Here is a 24,913-nt window from a genome sequence, read left to right as displayed (position 1 = left end):
TGAACACAGCAGCGATATTGACATCCCCACGCAAGATTTTCTGCTCATCTAGTACATTTGCTTTACACTATGGTTTTCATAGCGGCTTTTATCTTACTAGATTTATTTCTTACTTCCTAATTTTTGTGATCATGTGACATTGTTCTCATTTTTTGTAAAATTAAACTTCTTATATTCAATGATGGCATAGTTCTGCTTTGTAATCAAAGTAATTCAATTTCTACCACTTGTTCTATTTGCCATACTACAATCTGCCACATAGTAAGACACTCACTACCATCACAATACACACACCGGAGCCCTACCTTGCTGCAATAACATGCTTTGCCAGTAACACAGTTGCTGTCACCTCATTATCAATTTTTTCCTTACCATTCACTTCCAGAAATTTGCATTACTGATATTCTTAAGTAATAATCTTACTATGGATTCTATTTTCCAATCGGCTTACCAATGTACTTAACTATGTTTCATTATTTTCTACTACACTCTTATGCATCAGTAATAGTCTTACCCCTATCACACTGCACCCAAGTGCAGCAAATTTTAGTAATAGGTTTACTGGTTTGCATTCACAATATGGTTACCCCTTTAAATATACAATATGTAACAGTGCAGATTACTGTTGGTCCGGGAGCCAGTGTTTAATTACACCTGTTCTTTACTATATGATTTGCTGTTGCAGGTATTATTCAGCCCTATGCTCCCGCCGTTGAACCCGAACTACCAGAATTCGGTGTTCCTAATACCATCCTGGCACTGACGGCGTATGTACAAGACGAAACTGCTGAACATAACACGCAAGGTTAGTGACCCCATATCCTATTAATCAAATACAGCCAGCACATCTCCTATTAATATGGTCATCATTCCATTAGTTCAAATGTCTAATCATGGCCCTCTTACAAGCAACGTGCACAGGGGATTCTTCTCACAACGATGATGACAACTTGTCACTCTCACTGCCCCCAGATGAATTATTGACTGACTCCCAGCTAGCGGCGAAAATTGATCAGATCTACATTTTGGAGGGTGCCTCTCATGATAGTACTGAGGTTACCACCTGCTTCTCCTGTCCCATCTGTCACTTGTACACGGCATTAATTATCCCATCAGATCACTGAGCCCTAGCTATGTGTATCATATGCAGGTCAACAAAGAGGCTGACTACGCAGCTAGACAACATGCTAGCCCCGTGAAATATTGTGTCAAGAGTGCTAGCCCCATGAAACATTGTGTCAAGAGGGCAGCAAGGTACGTGCCACCATCTAGCCAATCCGTACCCAAAGATGACAATGTCGCCGTACAACTCCTTGACTTGATACTGTCAGACCCAACTCAATTTGGGAGGTTTGTTCCATTTTTACCCATTGCATGTACATTGCAAATCCATAACTGCTTTATTTTAATCCTACCGCATTTACTAACCCAATCGAACATCTTACCTCACAGCCCTCACTTAGTCGAGGTGGATTGTTACAGTGCTAATGCCACGGACATAGCCGCATCATTCAAAGTGGGAAGCATGATAGAAGGGATTTTCATAGATGCTTTTGCATCTTTGCTTTTTAAGGATGAAATGAGAGATAGTCCAGAAACATTTGGCAAGAAGATCTTCATACCCACCTCTGTAACGGTACTGCATGATTTGTTTTTAGAGCTTGCTGTCCATTATCTCACATTCTTGCAGGGTCTCCTCAACATTGAGAATGTCACTAGAGTTGGCAGTAAGGACAACTTCAGCCCACATGCACTTGCTGAACACCTGTCTGACTGTCTGAAGGGTGTCGACCGTTTAAAGGCCGAGCAGGTCAGGATTCAGTACACCAATTGTTAATATATACACTGACATGCCTTATATGTAATTTAATTTTACCTCTGTTTCATCTATTAAGCTTTTGCTGCCAATCATCAACAATGACCACTGTACACTCTACATCGTATACCTGAACCAAGGTAGTTTTGATATACTGGACTCCAATGACTATGACCAAATAGGAGGAAAGCAGAGCCAGCATCACTACCCTTTGGCCCAGAAGGTCCTCAAGCGTCTCAGCGATGGGTTCCAATCCTTTATGCCTAAAGTTTTTAAAAAGTTTGGCAACTACCATCGTGAGTTCGTTAAATGCCCCAAGATGGTGCCATGCTCAAATGACTGCGCGGTCTATGTCATTAGGTACATGGAGCGGTACCAGGGGAACCCTGACAAGCTTGCTGATGATTTTCAACCGGTAATATTTGTCACAGCACATTTCATTAAAGTATTGCCATCTGCAACCTCTTGTTATCAATTGCTACAACTTTCATACTGATTATGCCATTTCTTCTCTTTTGCCAGCCTGACTCACGTGTTCTTCGGGCACAGATCCTGCACCAACTGATTTTCCATTGCTTCAACCTAGCACCATGCATCCACCCTGCCATAGAGGGCCTTCGTCCTCTTGATGACGGTGAAGGAAGCTCCCACTAGTGGCACCGCTGTTAATTCTATGTTCGTAGTTACCAGTGCTTGCGAACTTTACGACATGTACGCATGGAACCGATGTTGATGAAACTACATTTTGTTAATGCTGATGCGGGTATCTTATTGCAAAAACATTTTGCATTCATACTGCCGATTCGTTTTCATATGTGATCACTGAAATATCATCCACAAGCAAAATTTAGAAGATAGCAAACCATTTACTGGAAGGCAAATAACCATCCCGAAGGAGTGAGAACATCATTTGGGTTCACTAAGTAATTACTCTACTTTCTGGAAGGTTGATGGCATGTACACCAAACAAGTATCACAGCCATGCACTGATAACTCTATCAGCACACATCATATGGTTCTTTAGCAAATCACATGAATATATCTCTTCTGAATACATAATGATAGCGACGCTGACATCTACACTACACTTATAAACTTATTTATTTCATGCCCATGAAATTAGATCAAAACCCACAAATTCACGACTAACAAATTTAATCACTGCCACTAAGCAAAAGCAGCAATTATTTAAAACGACAATTTAATAAGCAATTTTAAAACATCAAATCTTATCGGTACTATCCTAAACCTTCTTGCGCTTGCTCGGCGGCGACGCTGTATCCTTTATTGATTAACCTTAGGCAGCACATCCCCATGCCTCCGATTATCATCTTCCTCACTTCATCTTCCAAATTTTCTTCGCTATCGCACAGATCAGATGCTGGTGATGGGCATGGAGTGGACACGTACCCATCATTGTAGTATTGCTCAAGATCTTCTTGAAACCTCTCCTCATCTGATTCTGTAGGTGGTGGTGGCCAATCTGGCATTGGCGGCCCCCTAACACGAAACTCAGGAGGTAGATCCACCTCGCGCATCACTGGAGATGGAGTCAACCTCTCTGGTGAATGTGAGCCGGATGAATCACCATGTATTGAGGGTGAGGCCGGCGAGCCATCGGGTAGCTTAGACAGCTCTTTGCCAAAATCAGCCCCCACTGACATCTATGCGCCTATGCTTTCCCCCCTGGATATTGATAGGCAACTGTCCAGCCCGTCGTGTACTATATATAATGCATACATATTGACTTAGCTAAAGATAGCTTCCCAACCATGCGCTTGACCATTTCATCCTAATTGTTATCCACCATCTTGCCGCCAATATCTCCCATGCACATCACCCCATCCATGCACACATACCAGAAATTATTTAACTATAATCTAATCATACCCCGGCCACAGTCTCGAAATTCAAAGTAAACACATTTCCATTCATCACTCTACATCCACAAAATCGTTGAATGCATGCGGTTGCTATCTCGCTGTACATTTATTTTTTTATTACTACAATTGTACCAGTGACATCATTATCTACACCAACCCATATATTCCAACCATCCACTCTCCTGCCGGTACTATCACCCGTACTTAACCAACATCGTTCCTACAGCCCCCAGCAATTACACTACGAATAGTGCTACTGTAAGCCATCCATGCACCTTACGAACACACTAAGTAAATCATCTACTAACTACGAATTCTGACCTGAGCCCCCTTTTTACAGTACTGTTTCTACATGGCACCAGTATTTTCACTTCTATAATTTATTGCGCCGATTATTGCACAAATATTTCCCTCAGTACATCGCAGACCATTTATTTAATTACCAAAATTAAACAAATACCAATATTAACAGAAACAAACTCAACATATCACCTTACAATGTTTGTCAACACACATCCGACCACAATTCTTCAAAACATAGTTCATGTCATCTAGTTACTAACATTTAGTTCAAATATGCACTTGAACACAAGATTTAACACAAATTTCTTCTAGTCACTTTGATTCACCCTCCCAATCACCATCGTTTGCGCGCTGATGCCGTCACCTTCGTCTCCTTGAACGCTACAGCCCTCATCCTCCTGTCCACCCTCCAACTCGTCCATCAGGGTCCGCCGGACATCTTTTCATCCACGACTACCACCACTGCCACTTCCCCTTGGTCGACCCCTCTTCCTTTTGACCCTGCTGCTAGCTGCTGCTAAACGTTCGAAATTTGCTGGGTTTTTAGGGCATGTACTCACATTGTGGCATCCTTTAGACCACACCAACTGCAGCCCCTGGTGCATTTTTTAGGTCCGGGAGCACCTAGACGGACCGTCTCATTGGAGTCGCTTCCCCTCCCTTTTGTCATTGACTTTGGTGGTGGACGCTTGCTAATTTCATCACCAGCACTTCCACCCCGATGGATCGATGGCCCAGCTCCATCGCCAACATCAACCTCATGCTCACTCACACCATCATCTGCATCTAACCCATGCACATCTACCGGAATCTCTTCCAGCTGATTTCTCAGCCCTTTCATCACTGATGTCGCCCTTTCGAAAGCAACTGCGACCTCCTCCCCCACTTTACTAGCTGCTGTGCATCCAATGACAATACCTTTGTCCTGTATGATAATTTAACACCATCTGGCCCCGCTATTGGACGATCACGCCGGTCAAAATTGACATCACTCTTTGCTCCCTTGAGTAACGACGCAGTACATATGTATGAGGAATCTTCTCAACTTGAACATGCACGAATGCTCTCAGTAAATGGGGACAGAACAAACCTTCAAAATTACGATCGAATCAGCAAATTTTACAAAAAATGCACAACTGAACTAAAATACTAATATTATGCTCTAACCTGTGTGCTCCCATTGCATGCATTCACAGCTGAACTGCCCATTCACTACATCCGCCATTACCTTGAATTGACGTTGGCACCAGTCATGCTTCTCTGAACGCTTGCTGTGAGAAATAATCCACTGTGTCTGGTCCACTCCATATTGCTCAATCCTAAAATGAACACTTTCATCTAGTGTATTCTCGAACACTTTGAACACTGCACGGGTGTACACTCTAGAAAGCTGCTCTGCAAAAGGCCAAGCTGTCTTCACATTTGGTACAGCTTGAAAGACCATGCAAACAAGATTACATCCATAGGTCCAATACAAAAAGCAAACATTTTATTTTATCAACATTACATTACTTGACAAGCTCGCGTCTCTGCAGCCTCCTTCTCCTTCCTTGAAAGTACCACCTCAAGTATCCTTCGAGCAAACCTGTGCAGCGCTGTTTGGTGGTCTACAAAACTACTCTTCACTAACATGTTAAAGCTTTCGCTGCGTTGTGTCGACGTCATACAGCCACAGTAATCTTCCTTGAAAAAGGCAGGGACCCAACGATGCCTTATATCATACAAATCCCGCAACACTGTACTGTCATGCAGCCCAAACTTGTCTATGAACTCTTTCCAGGCATACTCAAATTCAATCGGCGTATATGTCTGGTTAATGCACACCATCATCTCTGTCTCAGTGTCCTTGTGTCTCATGAAAATAGTATTCAGATGATCTGAGTGGCCGTCTATAATGTGCCACCTGCACAACCGATGGATAGTATATGGGAAAGCACGACCAACCGCAATAGCCATAGCAGGGTCTTGGTCTGAAATATTTCATAAGCAGGGCACCTATCTGTTAGTCACCTATTCAATAATATTTTCACAAGAGAATACAAACAGTAAAAATTATTTTAGATTATACCTGTAAGAATGCACCGCGGGCGTACGGCAGTCGCCCATGCAATTCTTGAACGTCTCAAATAGCCACTCAAATGATTCAGCCCTTTCATCTCAAAGCAAGGCACATCCAAAAAGTGTTGATTGTAGGTGATGGTTAGCGCCTACAAACATGGCCAGAGGCATCCCATAAATGTTAGTCTTGTAGGTGGTGTCAAAAGTAATGGCGTCGCCGAAATCAGCATATTCTGCTTGCATACTAGCGTGGCTCCAAAAACATTCTTTACCACCCCTTCCTCATATGTTTTTATGTCCCAGTAAAACTTAGGATTATCCTTCTTGCACTCGTTAAAAAAATTCAGCAGCTTGCTTATGTCGTCCGCATTCTCCTCACGAACATTAGCCGTTTTCCTGCCCAGACACTATTTTAATTAACACTGCAAATGTATTTTGGCGATCAAGTCAAGAGCGAACATTTAAATGTACCATTCAATTTTTTTTACCTGTTTTCCAGATCTCGGGTTGTGAAAGGGATGGTTTCACAGTCTCCATGCATATCGGACAGCACACCCATTACACTACTTTGTGGTACGCGACATTGCTGCATAGTGTCTACAAACTCCATTAACGTGTCATCCCGTTGCTTGTGCGATCTCATGTGCTTCACGGCTGAGGGCGATCGCGTCAACGGGTGGTTGTGTTCTACAACAACATCATCAAAAACCACTGATACAACCTCTCCCTCTCTCACAACATTCCTCACCCTCACATATGCGCGGCATCCAATCCTAGCTGATCCACGACGGCGTTCACGCTTAGTCTCATCCCCCCGGTACTTGTTCTTGCCCTCCCTGCTGCAACAAATTTCCCTGTATGCTGCCCTGCTCCGACTCTTCCTCACGTCAAAACCAACATGCTCTGCGTATTTGTTATAGAACGCATAGGCCATCTCGTACGATTTGAATTCCATGCCAAACTTGGGAACCATTTCATCTGGGACGTGAGCTCCCTAATAAATTATTTACATTTCACATCATCATAATGTAATCTTTACACGACTAAAAACCAATGCAATGTACACAGTCCAGACTATAAATAAATGGCACACTATAGATCCAAAACTATGAACATATCACCAATTTTGAGACTGTCACGAGAAAGACAACTTACATGAATATGCATGACATTCCTCGTCGGCGTCCTCATATGAGCATCATCTACACATGGAGGGCGATCCGTTCTGGTTGACTCGCTCCCTGTATCTCCTCCTCTCTATCTCCAGCACCCAATTGCTGCAAACCCCCTCGTTGAACATCATCATGTGGATGAACACCGCTGCCTTGCATCAAATGCGAGCGATCTACACCGAGGGTTGGGACGTGTGATCGCACATCAAATGGCCCGGGATCCTCACCCCCACTCGCCATTGGCTCGACCAACAACCACGGGCGCCGAGTGTTTCTTGTTGCGCTCGGTTTCCTCTATCGCACGTTTATCTCGATCCGTATAACCACCTCAGGAGTCCTTCTCACCCCTCAAGTCTGTAAGTAAGCCATTTACTCCATAAAACCAGCAGGGATAGGCAACCACATAAGATATACCGATCCCGCCAACACCACGTACAACTGTAAGTAACTCTGTTACTAAGTTATTTATATGGCCGATTGCCTTTTCCTCAACAAACCGCGCACTAGTAATTGATTTACTCCACGCGTGCGAACCATCTCTCAGTCGATTACAATTTTTTGGTGCGTGCAGTCCACACAGTTGGGAGACCGATATGGGGGTGGGGGTTACCGAGGGTGGAGGGGGATGGGGGGTACGGTGGGCCGGGGTGGGGGTGGGGGGTATGTTGTGAGGGGTGCATTTTAGTTATTACGCACCCTGGGTGCGGTTTAGCGCTGCCCTATATATAAATATATGTGTGTGTGTGTATATGTATGTATATATATATATATATATATATATATATATATATATATATATATATATATATATATATATATATATATATATATATATATGTATATATGTATATATATATGTGTGTGTGTGTGTGTGTAGACATACTATACTACAGATGGGGTGTAGTATAATACAGCACAACCCACCCCTACCCATCCCACCCCTCCCCTGTACCCCCGACCTCCTCCCCTTTCCCATACAGTAGTAATTCTTTTACTACTAAACTTCCTCCTATATATAGGATTTAATACACTCATTTTTTTTGTTAATTTCTTTCGCTTTTTTCAGATCTGGAACGATGAGGCAAGCTCCACGACGACGGGCGCCTGCCTTTCTTCCGCCCATGGTCTCCACCGGCTTCCCTTCCGCTGCCGCCGATCTGCTCCGCGTTGGCGAGCTATACGGAGGAGCCAACGTCCTTCGTCCTCGTCGGCGGCCGCCGTTCCGCCTTCGTCCGCTGGCGGCCTCCAGATCACCACCATCGCCCACGCCCGCTGCCCTCATCCGCCGCCCGTGGAGGACGCTGAGGAGGTGTAGTAGCAGCATTTGGATTGGATTTGCATAAGTTGTTGGTGCGGGCAAAGGAGGAGGAGGGCCGGCGCCGTCTGCGTTCCTTCACAAGCGACACCACCGACAACCCCGAACTCGTCTGCGTGATTGAAGTCTACATCCCCCATGAGAGGAATAGTGTCTTTGGTGCTGCCATGCCAATCCGATCTATTCCCTTTCTTTTTTTCGTTTTTGTTTTTTCATGTTTGCATGATCGGTGATCAGGCCTTTTTTCCCCCACGCTGTTCAGATTCATGGTGGTTTTTCTTCTCGATTCAATCTTCTATGCTTTATGGTTGCAATTTTCCCAGGTTTTAGTTTAGTGTTTATAACTAGACATGAAAAGACAAGATATGTCTTTTTTTCGCAGGGGCAGAGTGAGAATCCGGATGAAACATCAATGCAGATGAGGATTATACTGACAACGATGTACATTGAGACCTTCATTGTTCAGTCTATTGGCACAAATCCCTGTTCTTGGTGCAGGTGTTTTGCTACTGGGCACACAATAAATTTTGTTTTGCCTAAGTGTGCTTTTTTTTCATATTCAGAGGATTGAGATTGTTGTTCTAATTGCTCATGTGCATATGGCATATCCTTCACTAGTTCCACAGGTGCGGATCAAGGACACCAAGGGAGTTTTCATCCATGAATAATTTCCATATCATTTTAGCTTATTTGGGCATTGGTATCGTGAAAAATCTAGGACGAGTCTATTTGATTAGTATCATTTTTATGCATAATAATATGTTCCCTGGAAACAGATCTTTACTGACTGCCAAATTGAACTTTTCTCTTGACCTCAATGATATCTGGGTGATCTCTGAAGATATAGGATCCTTGGTTCATTTGACATGGACGCTCTAAATGTTTCAAGTTGTACACTTTGCACACTTTTTCTGGATTTATCTTGGCGAACTGATAATGTGTCAATTAGAATTTTGGTTCTTAATTTAACATGCATGTGAACATCTGACATCTATGATCAGTCTAATGGAGTGTATTCCTGTAAATAAAGCAGCATAGACTCATCAGTTCTAAAATTTATTCTACTCGATTTATGTTCTTCAGATTGAGGCTGCATTTTGCACATATTCTCTCTTCCTGCTGCTCAATTTTTTATGAAGCATTTTATTTCTTCTTCAGCGAATCATATCTCATTTAGAGTCATTTATGAGTGTAAATTAAAGACTTCTTTTAGATGGTGTAATCGTTTCTGTCTATATCCAGGTGGCTGTGGGATACCTCTCTAGATGTTCATGGGTGATGGATACCTGTCGATGGGGAGACCTAAGGAATCTATAGTGCTTTGTTGGCTCAACATCGATATGAGGCACTAGCGTCGTCTTGCTTGTTGGATTCGTGCATGTAATAGTAATTTAGTTACTAAGAGACACATGTTGAGAACCATCAGTGTAATAGTAACTTGGTTACTAAGAGAATTTGTTGGCAATGTCAATATGTTATGTTGAGATTGGTGTAATAGTAATTTATTTACTAAGAGAAATCTTGTGACGATATCAATACGTTGTTTTAAGTAATTTATTTACTGCTAGAAGGTATGATAACCAATTAAGTGTAGTATTATCTTAAGTAATTTATTTACTAAGAGAATAAATGAGACCAACCCGACAATAATTCATTTACTGAGAGAATGAACCAACTGAGAAGGGCTACAACCTGGGAGTAATCCATTTACTGAGAGAAGAAATGAATTGGATTCCGAGTAATTTATTTACTAATAAAATGAAATTAACAGAGAGTAATTTATTCACTACGTGTGCAAGAGAAATGTGCGGGTTGCAGTTGGAATGGACAAGCCAAAAGGTGCGGATTACAATGCAAAAATCAATATATTAGTTAGTAATTCATTTACTAATAAGAAGATATTAACTACAAGTAATTTATTTACTGAAAGACAAATGGTGAGGGAGAGAAAGGTGCGGGAGAGCCCCCTGGGCGCACGGGGGTGGGGGGTGGGGGGTGGGGTGGGGTGCTGTGAGGGGAGTAGTTTAGTTATTGCGCACCCCAGGCACTGTTTAGCGCATCCCTATATATATATGTACATATATGTATATGTATATATGTATATGTATATATGTATATGTATATATGTATATATGTATATATATATATATATATATATAAAACTCATATGGGGCACCATGGTATCTAATGCACAAAATCACTCAAATTTTTTAAATTGTAAGTATATACCTAGTTATAATAATTCGATTCATACCTATACTTATCAACAAAACAACTCAAATTTAACTTTATTTCACAATCCATGATTACATACCTAACTAATTATATGTATGGATGCTATATACCTAGAATCAAAATCTAACAAAAATAAGTTCAAATTCAGTTCAAACTTGCTTTGAACTAGTTAGTAAAGTAGTTAATGTTAATACCTAAGTAATTGAAAAAGTTTCATACTCATTTGAATTAGGTATATACTCAATTTCAACAATAGTGTCCGGGCACCATGGAGCACCAAACAAATTTACTATATATATACATATATATATATAGGATAAGACTATTCTACACCCTCCCTCATGTTTCCCCTCTCTCTTGCTTCCCCTCCCCCTCCCCCTCCCGCCTTCTCTTCTCTCTCGATCTCCCTCTTTCTTTTTTCTATTTTTTTTCTCCCTGAAACATTTTTTCTCTTTTCTAGAAAAATAATAAATAAGTTGTCAAATTGAAGACTTGAACCCATGACCTCATAGTTCAAAGTACATTCTTCTAACCAATTCATCTAATGATGCTATTTGTTTCAAGAATTTTGTGAGAAAGTAATATGATTATCAATTCTAATATCTTTCACTACCGAAACTCATAACATGTTACTATGCTCCAGTAGTAACATTATTGTAAAAGTACAGTGACACGTGATGTTATTGTAGAACACATAGGATGTTACTGCACTTTTAGCAGTAACGTCGTAGTAAAATTGTAGTAGACCAGGAATCGAAACAAAAATATATGGGTTAAAGCCTCACATGCTAACCATATACTTGTTACTGCACAAAAGTAGAAGTGTTACTACATAATAGGTGCATGTTACCACTTCCAAGTAGTTATGTTACTGCATGATAATCGTAGTTTTACTATGTCAGATTTACGAGATGAAGATCGAATAGGTGGGCTATAAGTAAGTCTGTAGGTGGCTTTGAGTGAGGTCTGATTGATGTACGAGTGTTTTGAACAATTTTATACATTTGGTAAAACCATGTTACTGCATGTATATACCCATGTTACTGCAAATTACATATTCTATTACTGCATATGGAGTGCTAAAGTTCAAAATGCCAATATTTGAAAAGCAATATCTCACAAGATATGTATTATTTTTAAAACCGCTTTCACAATGATGCTATAGTGTTACTGCATGTGGAGGATAGAACTTCAAAATGCATCTACATACTCACCTCCTCGAGAAACCGTTCTTCCTCCTTCTTTTGAAGAAAACCGATCTTCTCCCTCTAATATAGTGTTACTGCATGCATGTATATGACGTTACTGCACTTTTGACAGTAAATCAGGAATTGAAACAAAAAATATATGGGTTCAGAGTCTCATATGCTAACTATATACTTGTTACTGCACAAAAGTAAAAGTGTTACTGCACGGCATAAACACGTTACCACCTGACAGTTACACATTACTGTATGTTTATGCAGTAACACTATCCAAAAACTGCAGTAAAACACTTTGTTACTGTAGAACATACAGAACATTACTGTATATTTGGCAGTAGCATCGTGGTGAAATTGTAGTAAACCAGAAATAAAAAAAAATGGATTAAAAGTCTCACATGCTAAATATACTTGTTACTGCACGAAGTGGAAGTGTTACTAGATATGTTTATACAGTAACACTATTCAAGAATTGCAATAAGACGCATTGTTACTACAAACCTATGGTCTTTACTGTGCACACTTACAGTAACGTTGCGATGGGATTGTAGTAACGCATAACACATAGAAGTAACGAGTAGTAATGCTATAGTATTACTACTTGTGGAGAGTCAAGATCCAAAAACCCCAAGCTTCGAATAACGATATCTCTCATGTGATGTATGATTTTTTTCAACCGTTTGCACCATGATGTTAGAAAAAAAATGCTTATCAAAAGTAGATCCATCATGACTATATTTCAACTAAATTTGAATGTTGTTACTGTACGTAAGACACATCGTTACTACATGATGGCTATCGCGTTACTGCCCTGTTCTGCAAGACGAGAGCTGAGAAAAGGTGGGTGGTGGGGGGAGTTGGTAGATGATTTGACCGGGCTTTGACCGACGTGGGGGTGCTTTGACTGACCTTTGACTAAGATGGGAGGTGGGTTTGGCCCTTCGGAGGGAGGGGAGCTATTCTATACCCGGGTGTAGAATAATTTATATATATATATATATATATATATATATATGTATATATATATATATATGTATATGTAGATATAAATATATATATATATATATATCTACATATACATATATATATATACATATATATATATATATATGTATGTATGTATGTATGTATGTATGTATGTATGTATGTATGTATGTATGTACATACTACTTCCGTCCCAAAAAAATTGAATTTCTAGCTCTAAGGCTTTGTCCCACAAAAATTGTATCTCTAGCCATGTGCGACCCAGTAAATTGATTCATCTAGATAAGTTTCCTGAAGTTCTCTCAGCTTGTAATTTAAGTATGCTAATTATATGGGTTAATTCTCTCAAACTTCCTTTTAATCATTTGTATATATGGAATGTGTGTATGCAATGGGTTCATTAAATAAGGTCATTGTGGTCATTTTCCAAGCCTATTATTTAGTCCTAAATTAGCTAGAAATGTAATTTTTATGGGACGGAGGGAGTATGTATGTATATGTATATGTATATATATATATATATACATACATACATATACATATGTATATATATGTATATGTGTATACATATGTATATGTGTGTATATATGTATATGTGTGTATATATATATATATATATATATATATATATATATATATATATATATATATATATATATATATATATATATATATATATATATATATATGTATGTATGTATATATATGTATATGTATGTATATATATGTGTGTGTGGGTGTGTGTGTGTGAGTGTGTGTGTGTCCCGCACCCTAATATGTAAAACACTCCCCCTCACAACCAATCCCCCGGCACCCTATCCCTGCGCTCCCTTCCCCCACCCACGCCATAATTCGAGTAATTTGTTTACTTTATGTTACCCAACGCTAACATATATAGATCCTATTTTTTCGGATCTAAGAGAGAGAGGTGGTGGCTAGTGGAGCTGTTGAGCACCGACGCCCCTGGCTAGGAACGGCGGCAGATCTGGCGGCTCGGTGCGAAAGCTGAACGGCGGCAGTTACAAGCCCGGCCGTCCTCCAGGCGCGGTGATCCTCCACCGCCGGCCGACCTCATCCCCATCCTTTCTCCCGCCGTCTGGTCGCCGCTATTTGAGGTGCGCCGGGCGGTGGCTCGGTGGAGCGGTTGAGCGACGGCTGTCGGCTAGGAGCAGCGACAGAGTTGGAAGCTCGGTGCAGAAGGTGAACGGCGACGGTGACAAGCCGGCCGTCCTCCATTCGTGGCAATCCATCACCATCGGCCAACCTCATCCCCGTCTTCTCTCTTGCCGTCTGGTCGTCGCCATTCGAGATGTGTCGCCCGGGTTCGTCGTCGCTGCATAATCCACCTGCCGGCCTGGATCTGCCCTCCCTCTCTGGCGCACCTGCCGCTTGTCTCCTCTCACTGCTGTCGTCGAGGGGATGGGGCCCTTCCGGCCGCCCTCCTCCCAGGTATAGGGCGTCACTATCCTCATCCAGGAAGATGCAGGTCAGTGCATACCTGTTCTACCACTTAGACATCTCTCTGTATGTTTTGTGTTCTCGATTATGTTTTGTGGTCGAAGGTTGTATGCAGTGATCTAGGATTTGTTTTCCGCGATGTGTCAATGATAGAGTAGAAGCAGATCGAGAGATGCTGATTTTGTACTAGTATGTAGTGAATCTGAATGTATGATTACATTTTTTTTTCCTGTTGATGTCACGAAACACTGTAGGGCAGCATTTAGATATCAGAGAATTCATGAGACTTTCAACTATAATCCTATCAAACTTCTTGCTGGTTCATTTTTTATATGTGATCTGGATTTGGTTTGTGTAACACTAACATCCACTGAGATTCTGAATTTTTCAGGCTTCTATACATCCACTGGTTTCTGTAATTGATAGGTTAGCAGGCTTTTCTAATTGATTTTTTCGTGAATGCCGCTTTTGCTGGATCAGCATCATGCGTGAATAGTCCTGTTGCCAGGCTGTTGTTTTTGCAATGCATGAAGCACCTAATTTTGATGCTCTCATCAGAATTTTTATGTGTTCAGTCGTGAAATTGTTTATGCAACATGTATGTTCAAAAAACTGCTCCCATCTGTATTTCATTTGTTCAGTGATATATTTGTGTGTGCAATGTTCGGAACACCGCCAATACCACCATCATCAGGTTCTTTGATATTTATGATAGATTAAAATTTAAGAAGTTTGTGTGTGCAATGTTCGGAACACTGCCAATACCATCATCATCAGGTTCTTTGATATTTCTGATAGATTAAAAATTTAAGAAGCTCGATTCAATAGCAGTTCTCTGAAATTTCGTGGCTCAACAAAGCAAATCGATTGATTTTCTCTGAATTGCTCACTACATATGGTCCTATAGTACATATTTTTTCTCTGAATATTTTGACGCAACAAACTTCACACTAAAATTTCTGAATTTTTTGGTTGAACAAAGCAGGTGGTTGATCCTGGCTATTGTTCTTCGTGGTCGTGGGTAACCTGCTTCTGCTGAGGAGAAGATCTGGAGATTCTCATGTCCTTTTGTCTCAGTTCTGGATTGCTGCAACAATGTGTCTATGCTTGCGTTTTCTTGATCTAGATCTCGAGGCGAGACCGTACTGGTGTTATTGCATTTAATTTGTTTTTTTTCCCGATTCTTGGGTAAATGCTTCACTTGGGCTTGTTGAGTTTCCAGGAAAGAGATCCAGGAGGGGAGCACTTTGTGGGGTGATTTATCCTTGATTCTAAAATGGGAGGATAGCTGGCACCAGCGTGGTGGTGGTGTTTTTCTTGGATCACGATGAATATGTGTATTTGTCTAGTTGTGGTGTTTGGCGAGTTGGGATGTTACGTGCAGCAGTATTTTTCTCTTTTTTCCCCTTATCATGAGAATATGTGTATTTTGTCTCCCATGTGTAATTTTGTTGGTCACTTGATAGAACAAAAATTCAATTATTATGACATAACCATGTTCTTGTTCTTGTTAATATAGTGAAAAAAATATTATTTACAAATAACTGGTAATGTTTTTACAAAATCATGTCAAAGCATAGTGAACAAATTACTAAATGCAAACAGAGTAAATCATGTCCTGGCAAGTGAAAAATACCTAGGAGGAAAAATATTACTACGACTATATGGATATGTTGTAGAGCCTTTGTCTGGATAGTAATCGTTTTACTCGTAGACTATCAATCTCAGTAACTCTTTTACCCATGGGCTAATATGAGAAGTGACTAGCAAAGCTTAGTTTTATTGTTAGTAACTCGTTTACTCACGAAAGCTTAGTTTTCTTGTTAGTAACTCGTTTACTCATGGGTTAGACTAAGTAATCCTTTTACTAATAGCCCAATTGCGTGGGTGCGGGAGGAAAATCCTTTTACTAATAAGCCAATTACTTGAGTGCGGGAGGAAAGAACAAAAAAAGAAAAGGGAACGGAATGGTGGGAGTGGACAGACAAAAGAAAAGTGGGGACGGAGGGAGTGCGGACGGAAAAAAAGAGGGATGGGGGAGGGTTGCCGGAGTCCTACGGGCCTTGGAGGCCTGAGAGATGAATCATATATATATTCGTGAAGGGTGTGACCGGCGGAGGCATTGCATCACATGAGAAACCCTAGCTGTCACTTTCCTCCCCGAGCAAAACCCTAGCCGCGCGCGGGTGCTAGCACATCTGCACGTGGCGTTCCGTCCCTTTACGTGTGGATACCGGTAGAGGTGCCGCTGTTTTGCGGTGCTGATCAGCGTGGGAGTACGGCGAGGAGAATGCACGAGGAGGACAAGGTCGAGCTGGTGCGATTGACTACTTCCTCTACATCGACGCGCGCTACTTCGCGAGAGTTCTTTCGACTTCTCAGCATCTTCTTCCGCTGCACAGCGCGTCGAGTGGTAACGATCTATGATCTAATACTTGCATGGTTCCTGGTTTACGCGATAGAAAATTTTGATTTATGCTATCGTAGCCTACGCGTATCCCAACAGTGGTATCAGAGCCGCCTTGTATAGTTTATGATCTAGATCATTGCATATAATTGATATGTGGATGTAGTAGATGAGATCTATTATGTTGTATATGAGTTCTTAGGTGATCGAAACATGAGATGAACCGATAGCCGCATGGGTTGATGAGATCAATCGGTATGTGTGTTGGTGACTTCACTGGAATGTGTTCATCAGATAATCCGATGTCCACTAGAACCGCACGCCAATGAGAAAAACGAGCCAATGAGATTGACTCGGTTTCGGCATAATTTGATTACGCCGTTAAGGTTTTCACATGGCGAATTGTAGATGACATCTATGTACCCCGTGACCTTTTCAGGGACCGCCATGTGCGTTGCCTCTTAGATTTCGCTTGGGGTTTTTATATCTATCTTACTTTATTGTTGTTGTATATTTGATATGACATGGTAGGATAGATTCCCTCAGAAAAATAAAGTGTAATTTATGCTCCTCCAATAATTGCTCCTATTACGGTTGTGATCATAAGTGATGGGTTTGCCATAGCAAAGTGTCACTTTTTATCATGATAAAATAGGATAGATGTCGGACATCTATATGAGGAGATTATTGGTTTACTTGACAAGGTTATCAAAACAGTTTTGGACCTTTGGGGCATAGATTGGGTTGGACATGGAGATGTCACCCCAACAGCACAAGAGTCACATATGATGTGATTAGCAAGGTGTTGCTTACCTATTTTGATAGTTGTCTAGCTGTGATGCTAAAGCTCACTAGACACTAATAAAATGAGGATCTTGACTCACTATGTTACTAGAGGGAATTTTGTTTCACAATACATGGTGGGAGTATCTTTTGTTAAATTGTTTAATGAAATGTTAAATGTAAACAGGGTGCTAATTTTGCATACATATATTTCTATTGTAGATCATGGCAGCTCTTGCACCATCCAATTTTAACTTGCGGTCTATTCTTGAGAAAGAGAAGTTGACTGGAACAAACTTCATGGATTGGTATCGCAACCTGAGAATTGTTCTCAGGCAAGAGCACAAAGAGTTTGTGCTTACACAGCCTTTTCCAGCTGACTTGCCCAACAATGCTCCTGTTGCTAAACGTAGGGAGCATGAAAGGCGATGCAATGAATACCTTGATATAAGCTGTCTCATGCTTGCTACTATGTCCCCTGAGTTTCAAAGGCAATATGAGGCATTGGATGCTCATACAATAATCACGAGACTACGTAACATGTTTGAGGACCAAGCAAGAGCTAAGAGGTTTAATACCTCAAAGTCCTTGTTTGCGTGCAGGCTTGCAGAAGGTAATCCAGTGAGCCCACATGTGATCAAAATGATTGGTTACACCGAGAGTCTGGATAAGCTTGGCTTTCCCCTAAGCCGAGAGTTGGCTACTGATTTGATTCTCCAGTCGCTCCCTCCCAGCTTTGAGCCGTTCATAATGAATTTCAACATGAACAACCTGAACAGGACCTTGGCAGAATTGCATGGGATGCTAAAGACTACCGAGGAAAGCATTAAGAAAAACTCCAACCATGTGATGGTTATGCATAAGCACAAGCCCAACAACAAGAAAAGTGGTCAAAAGAGAAAGCTAAACTCTGATGAGATCACGAGTACTAGCAACTCTAAGACCAAGGTTCAAAAGACAGGGCTCGCTAAGGATGCAGAGTGCTTCTTTTGCAAGGAGACAGGTCATTGGAAGAGAAACTGTAAGAAATACCTAGAGCAGCTCAAGCAGAAGCAGCAGGATGGAAAGAGTTCCACCTCAGGTATTAATGTTATAGAAATTAATCTTGCTACTTCCTCTACTGATTCTTGGGTATTTGATACCGGGTCAGTTGCTCACATATGCAAATCGTTGCAGGGGCTGAAAAGAAGTAGGAGCTTAGCAAGAGGCGAATTGGACATTCGCGTGGGCAATAGAGCAAGAGTTGCTGCTGTTGCGGTCGGCACTATGCCATTATCTTTACCGTTAGGATTAGTTTTGGAGTTAAATAATTGTTATTGCATTCCAGCTTTGTGTAAGAACATTATCTCTGCTTCTTGTTTGCAAGCAGAGGGTTATGGTTTTAGATCTGTAGACAATGGTTGTTTAGTCTATTATAAAGACATTTTCTATGTCCATGCACCCATGATGAATGGCTTATACATTGTGAATCTTGATGGATGTTCAGTCTATAACATTAATGCAAAAAGGCAACGTCCTAATGATTTGAATCCCACTTTTATTTGGCATTGTCGCTTGGGTCATATAAATGAGAAATGCATGGAGAAGCTTCATAGAGATGGACTTCTACACTCGTTTGATTTTGAATCATTTGAGACATGTGAATCTTGTTTACTTGGCAAAATGACAAAGGCACCTTTCACGGGTCAAAGTGAAAGGGCAAGTGAACTATTGGGACTAGTACATACTGATGTATGTGGACCAATGAGCTCAACTACCAGAGGTGGTTTTGGGTACTTTATTACCTTTACCGATGACTTTAGTAGATATGGTTGTCTACTTAATGAGGCATAAGTCTGAGTCCTTTGAAAAGTTCAAGGAATTTCAGAATGAGGTACACAATCATTTGGGCAAGACAATCAAGTATCTACGATCTGATCGTGGTGGAGAGTACTTGAGCCTTGAATTTGGCAATCATCTAAAGGAGTGTGGAATTGTTCCACAATTCACTCCACCAGGAACACCTCAGTGGAATGGGGTGTCTGAACGGAGGAATCGTACATTGTTGGACATGGTGCGATCAATGATGAGCCAAACTGATCTGCCGCTAAGCTTTTGGCGTTACGCTCTAGGGACAGCTGCGTTCACACTAAACAGGGTTCCATCAAAATCAGTGGATAAGACACCATATGAGATATGGACAGGGAAGCGTCCTAGTTTGTCTTTCCTAAAGATTTGGAGCTGTGAGGTCTATGTAAAACGTTTGCAATCGGACAAACTCACACCTAAATCAGATAAATGCTTCTTTGTAGGGTATCCTAAGGAAACGAAAGGTTATTATTTTTATAATCGGGAAGAGGGCAAAATGTTTGTCACCCGACACGGTGTTTTCTTGGAAAAAGAGTTTATTTCAAGAAAGGATAGTGGGAGCATGGTGCGACTTGAAGAAATTCAGGAAACACCAGAAAACGCTTCAACGTCCACACAACGACAAGCTGAGCAAGATGTTGTTCAACAGGTTGAACAAGTTGTTGTTGAACCAGTTGTGAAAGCACCGGCTTCACGAAGGTCCAAAAGAATGCGGCGTACACCTGCGAGGTATGCGTTGTTAACTACAGGACAACGTGATATATTGTTGTTAGACAACGATGAACCTTCTACCTATAAGGAAGCAATGGTGGGACCAGACTCTGAGAAATGACTTGGAGCCATGAAATCCAAAATAGAATCCATGCATGTCAATCAAGTTTGGAACTTGGTTGATCCACCTGATGGTGTAAAAGCCATTGAGTGCAAATGGGTCTTTAAGAAAAAGACAGATGTAGATGGAAATGTTCACATCTACAAGGCACGATTGGTGGCGAAAGGTTTCAGACAAATTCAAGGTGTTGATTATGATGAAACTTTCTCACCAGTCGCCATGCTAAAATCTATTCGGATTGTTTTAGCTATTGCTGCCTATTTCGATTATGAGATATGGCAAATGGATGTCAAAACAGCTTTCCTCAATAGAAATCTCGATGAGGATATGTACATGACACAACCCAAGGGATTTGTTGATCCACAATCAACTAAAAAGATATGCAAATTGTAGAAATCCATTTATGGGTTGAAGCAAGCATCTCGGAGTTGGAATATTCGTTTTGACGAAGTAGTCAAGGCGTTGGGCTTTGTCAAAAACGAAGAAGAGCCTTGTGTATACAAGAAGATTAGTGGGAGCGCACTGGTGTTTCTAATCCTATATGTAGATGACATATTATTGATTGGGAATGATATTCCTATGCTTGAATCCGTTAAGACATCGTTGAAAAATAGTTTTTCAATGAAGGACTTAGGGGAAGCAGCATATATTCTGGGCATAAGGATCTATAGAGATAGATCAAAGAGGCTAATTGGATTAAGCCAGAGTACATACATTAACAATGTGTTGAAGAGGTTCAACATGGAAGATTCTAAGAAAGGTTTCTTACCGATGTCACATGGCATTAATCTTGGCAAGAATCAGTGTCCTCAAACGACTGATGAGCGAAACAAGATGAGTGTGATTCCATATGCCTCGGCAATCGGATCCATTATGTATGCTATGCTATGTACACGTCCTGATGTTTCATATGCACATAGTGCAACAAGCCAATACCAATCAGCTCCAGGTGAGAGTCACTAGATAACTGTAAAGAATATCCTGAAGTACTTGAGAAGAACTAAGGATATGTTCCTAGTCTATGGAGGACAGGAAGAGCTCGTTGTAAATGGTTACACTGACGCAAGCTTCCAAACCGACCAAGATGATTTTAGATCACAGTCTGGAATTGTGTTCTGCCTGAATGGAGGCGCTGTGAGTTGGAAGAGTTCCAAGCAAGATACAGTGGCTGATTCTACAACAGAAGCCGAATACATTATCGCTTCTGAAGCAGCAAAGGAGGTTGTTTGGATAAACAAATTTGTTTCTCAACTAGGTGTGATGACTAGTGCTTCTAGCCCTATGGACCTCTATTGCGATAATAGTGGTGCCATTGCGCAAGCCAAGGAGCCTAGATCACATCAAAAGTCCAAACACATTTTACGGCAGTATCACTTCATTCGCGAGATGGTGGGTAGAGGAGATGTGAAGATATGCAAAATACATACGGATTTGAATGTTGTAGATCCGTTGACAAAGCCACTCCCTCAGCCTAAGCATGAGGCACACACTAGGGCAATGGGTGTAAGATACATTCATGATTGACTCTAGTGCAAGTGGGAGACTGTTAGTGATATGCCCTAGAGGCAATCATAGAGATGATTGTATCACATACTATATTTACATATTTATTCGACATTGTTCCTTGAAATAGATAACTAATAGATAACTCCTTATTAGTTAATGAATATGTGATTCTTTCATGAGACTCTTTATGTTGTTTGTTACTATTTCTAAAGGATCCCTGATCAAATATCATATCTGGAACAAATATGTTTATATGATCAGCACATGTATTAATTGATGATCATATCTCATGGATCATGGTATAGAGATACCAAATTAATAATGTGGACACATGTTGGTGAACATGTTGTTGGATAGACCCAACATGAGACACTGCAAGAGCCATATGTGTTGTGTCATCAGTGATCTCATTGAGTGTTGGTGTTGAATCCTTAGACCTGAGATTATCATGGTTCTCAACATGTGTAGTAGCTTACTTAGGGAATGCTAAACGCTACTCCGTAATTGGGTAGTTATAAAAGTAGTTTTCGGGTATGCTATGAAACATGTAGTGGGATATGAATAATCAAGATGGGATTTGCCCCTCCTATGGAGAGATATCTCTGGGCCCCTCGATGTTGTAGATTATGGAAGTGCATGGCCATGCCAAAGGTGATTGAGAAGTCAATCACAAGTTATATAATCTATCAACAGATTCGAGTGAATGATTGAGCTATTAGAGGATGTCACATATCTAGCCTTGAGCTTAATCGATATCGTGAGGCAAAGGGGTTCATACAAGTATACACTAGAGGTTCAGCCGATATGATCTTTATGTATGCCCGATGGGTCAATACGTTCTGCTAGGGGCCGCTGTTGACGCGTGGACCGAAAATAAGTTTTCGGGTTACAGCCGAGTATATATGAACCTACAAGGTCGCACGCTTAATGGGCCGGAATAAGGGGATTGGATAGAGATCCAATATGAGCTTAATTCGGATAAGGATCCGAATAGGAGTCCTACAGGCCTTGGAGGTCCGAATGATGGATCCTATATATTCGTGAGGGGTGTGACCGGCGGAGGCATTGCATCAGGTGAGAAACCCTAGCCGTCACTTCCCTCCCCGAGCAAAACCCTAGCCGCGCGCGGGTGCTAGCACATCTGCGCGTGGCGTTCCGTCCCTGTACGTGTGGATACCGGTAGAGGCGCCGCTGTTTTGCGGTGCTGATCGGCGTGGGAGTATGGCGAGGAAAACGCACGAGGAGGACAAGGTCAAGCCGGTGCGATCGACTACTTCCACTACATCGACGCGCGCTACTTCGCGAGAGTTCCTTCGACTTCTCAGCGTCTTCTTCCGCTGCACAGCGCATCGAGTGGTAATGATACTTACATGGTTCCTGGTTTACACGATAGAAAATTTTGATTTATGCTATCGTAGCCTGCGCGTATCCCAACAACTTGTTCTTGAGCGGCGGAGGTGGAGATGGACACGGCGGCTGTGCTCAATCGACCAAGCCGCCGCCGACGCCGACTGCCGGCTCCGCGTCAACTTCTTCCCACGTCAACGTCGCCGCCGCCCTCGCCGCTGCCGACGCCCCTCCCTTGCTCCCGCGTCGTCGCCGCCGCCGCCGCCTTGCTCTCCTGATCCCGCGTCATCTCCGCCGGCGCCGCCGCCACGTCGCCGGCTGCCGGACCTCCTCTCCCGCCTCGCCCCGCCGGACCTCCTCCCCGCCTCACCCCGGCGCCGGCCTACACAGAGCCAGAGAAGAGTGAGAAAGAGAGAAGAGGAAGAGAGAGAAGAGGGGAAAGAAAGAGGAGGCTGACATGTGGGGCTCACGTGGGTCCTATAATGACTCAGCAGCCACGTAGGATAAAACCGGGATCAAAACCGCCAAGGGACTTATTGTGACCGGTTTTACATAGTTAAGGGATCTCGTATATCTGGTTTTGCAGTTCGAGGATGTTTTTTTAATCCCGATGACAAGTTGAGGGACCTTCGGTGTACTTTTTCCTTGATAAAATGAGCAGTTCTGAAATGGGCCTAGTTTTGAAATGTACCTATTTTAAAATGGGCCAGTTAAAAAAATTAATGGGCTTTTTAAAAATTAATGGGCCATAAAAAAATAATGGGTCGTTAAAAAAATGGGCTGTATAAAAAAATTGCTGACGTTAGCTGCCACATCATCAGTGACATGTCATCGCACACGTGTCAAAACGACCACGTCACCTGCCATGTTGGCTGCCACGTGGTAACCATCTGTGACGTTTAATTTTGTGACAAAGGTTGGGCCTAGGCTGGACTACACGAGCCCATAAGCGTTTTATGACGGTTAAAAAAATGTCATAGATTGTGCTGATCCGTGACGATTTCAGAGAAAACGTCGGTACATTTAATCTGTGACGCCCAATAGATGACGATAAGTATAATCGTCACAAACAAATTCCTATGACGAATTATCCATGATGAATTTTTTTCGTCATAGATTAAATAGATTCTTGTAGTGCCCGTATGGAAAAATCGATTTTTCCATGTGGGCGCTTAAGTGAGCCGCATGTAAAAATGAGGTTATTTTTGCATGCGGACCTCTTCCCGTATGGGAAAATCGATTTTTCCATACGGGTGTCTTAAGCAGCCGTCTGAGAAAATGGTGCTCGATTTTTACATACGCTACTAGTTATGGTCCGTTTGCAAAAATCATGGGGACTCGTACAAAAAAATCACTTTTGTAGTAGGGTTTGTGTGCTCACACATGATTTGCATGCCAACCTTATTTCTCCTTCACTTTGATATAAAACTCTTGCATCTACGATAATTCTCCAATCCTAATACAACTACAGTATGATATATATGTAAGAAATGCTAATTTTTCATTTATTCATTGTGCTAATTAGCGGTCAAAATTGGTATTTAACGATCATGAACGCTAGGCATCGAATCTTATTTGGACATATATATACTACGATGGTGCGTGTGACGCACGACACGACTTATTGTATTCAAAAGAAATTAACTAATGAGTCTCTTCAAATGTTTAGAAGGTTATGAAAATTTCGGATGCAATGTGAGGGGTTTCAATTAGCTTGCATACATATATAAGGAATGAAATAAAACCGAGTTAAAGCAAAACCAT

General features: G+C 41.6%; 1 long non-coding RNA gene and 1 pseudogene across 1 annotated transcript; one reads left to right on the top strand and one right to left on the bottom strand.

Annotated features, from left to right (window-relative positions):
• Positions 1-3,054: 3,054 nt before the first annotated feature.
• Positions 3,055-6,601, bottom strand: LOC136357000 (protein FAR1-RELATED SEQUENCE 5-like; annotated as a pseudogene).
• A 7,288-nt stretch (positions 6,602-13,889) lies between these two features.
• LOC4341035 (uncharacterized) lies at positions 13,890-15,940 on the top strand. The gene is made up of 2 exons (XR_001546860.3): positions 13,890-14,454; positions 15,412-15,940. It is a non-coding gene; the product is annotated as an uncharacterized lncRNA (long non-coding RNA).
• The last annotated feature ends 8,973 nt before the right edge of the window (positions 15,941-24,913 follow it).

This window comes from Oryza sativa, chromosome 6 (genome assembly GCF_034140825.1).
Source record: "Oryza sativa Japonica Group chromosome 6, ASM3414082v1".
NCBI classification, from domain to species: Eukaryota; Viridiplantae; Streptophyta; class Magnoliopsida; order Poales; family Poaceae; genus Oryza; species Oryza sativa.
This window is presented reverse-complemented; position numbering and strand designations above follow the sequence as displayed.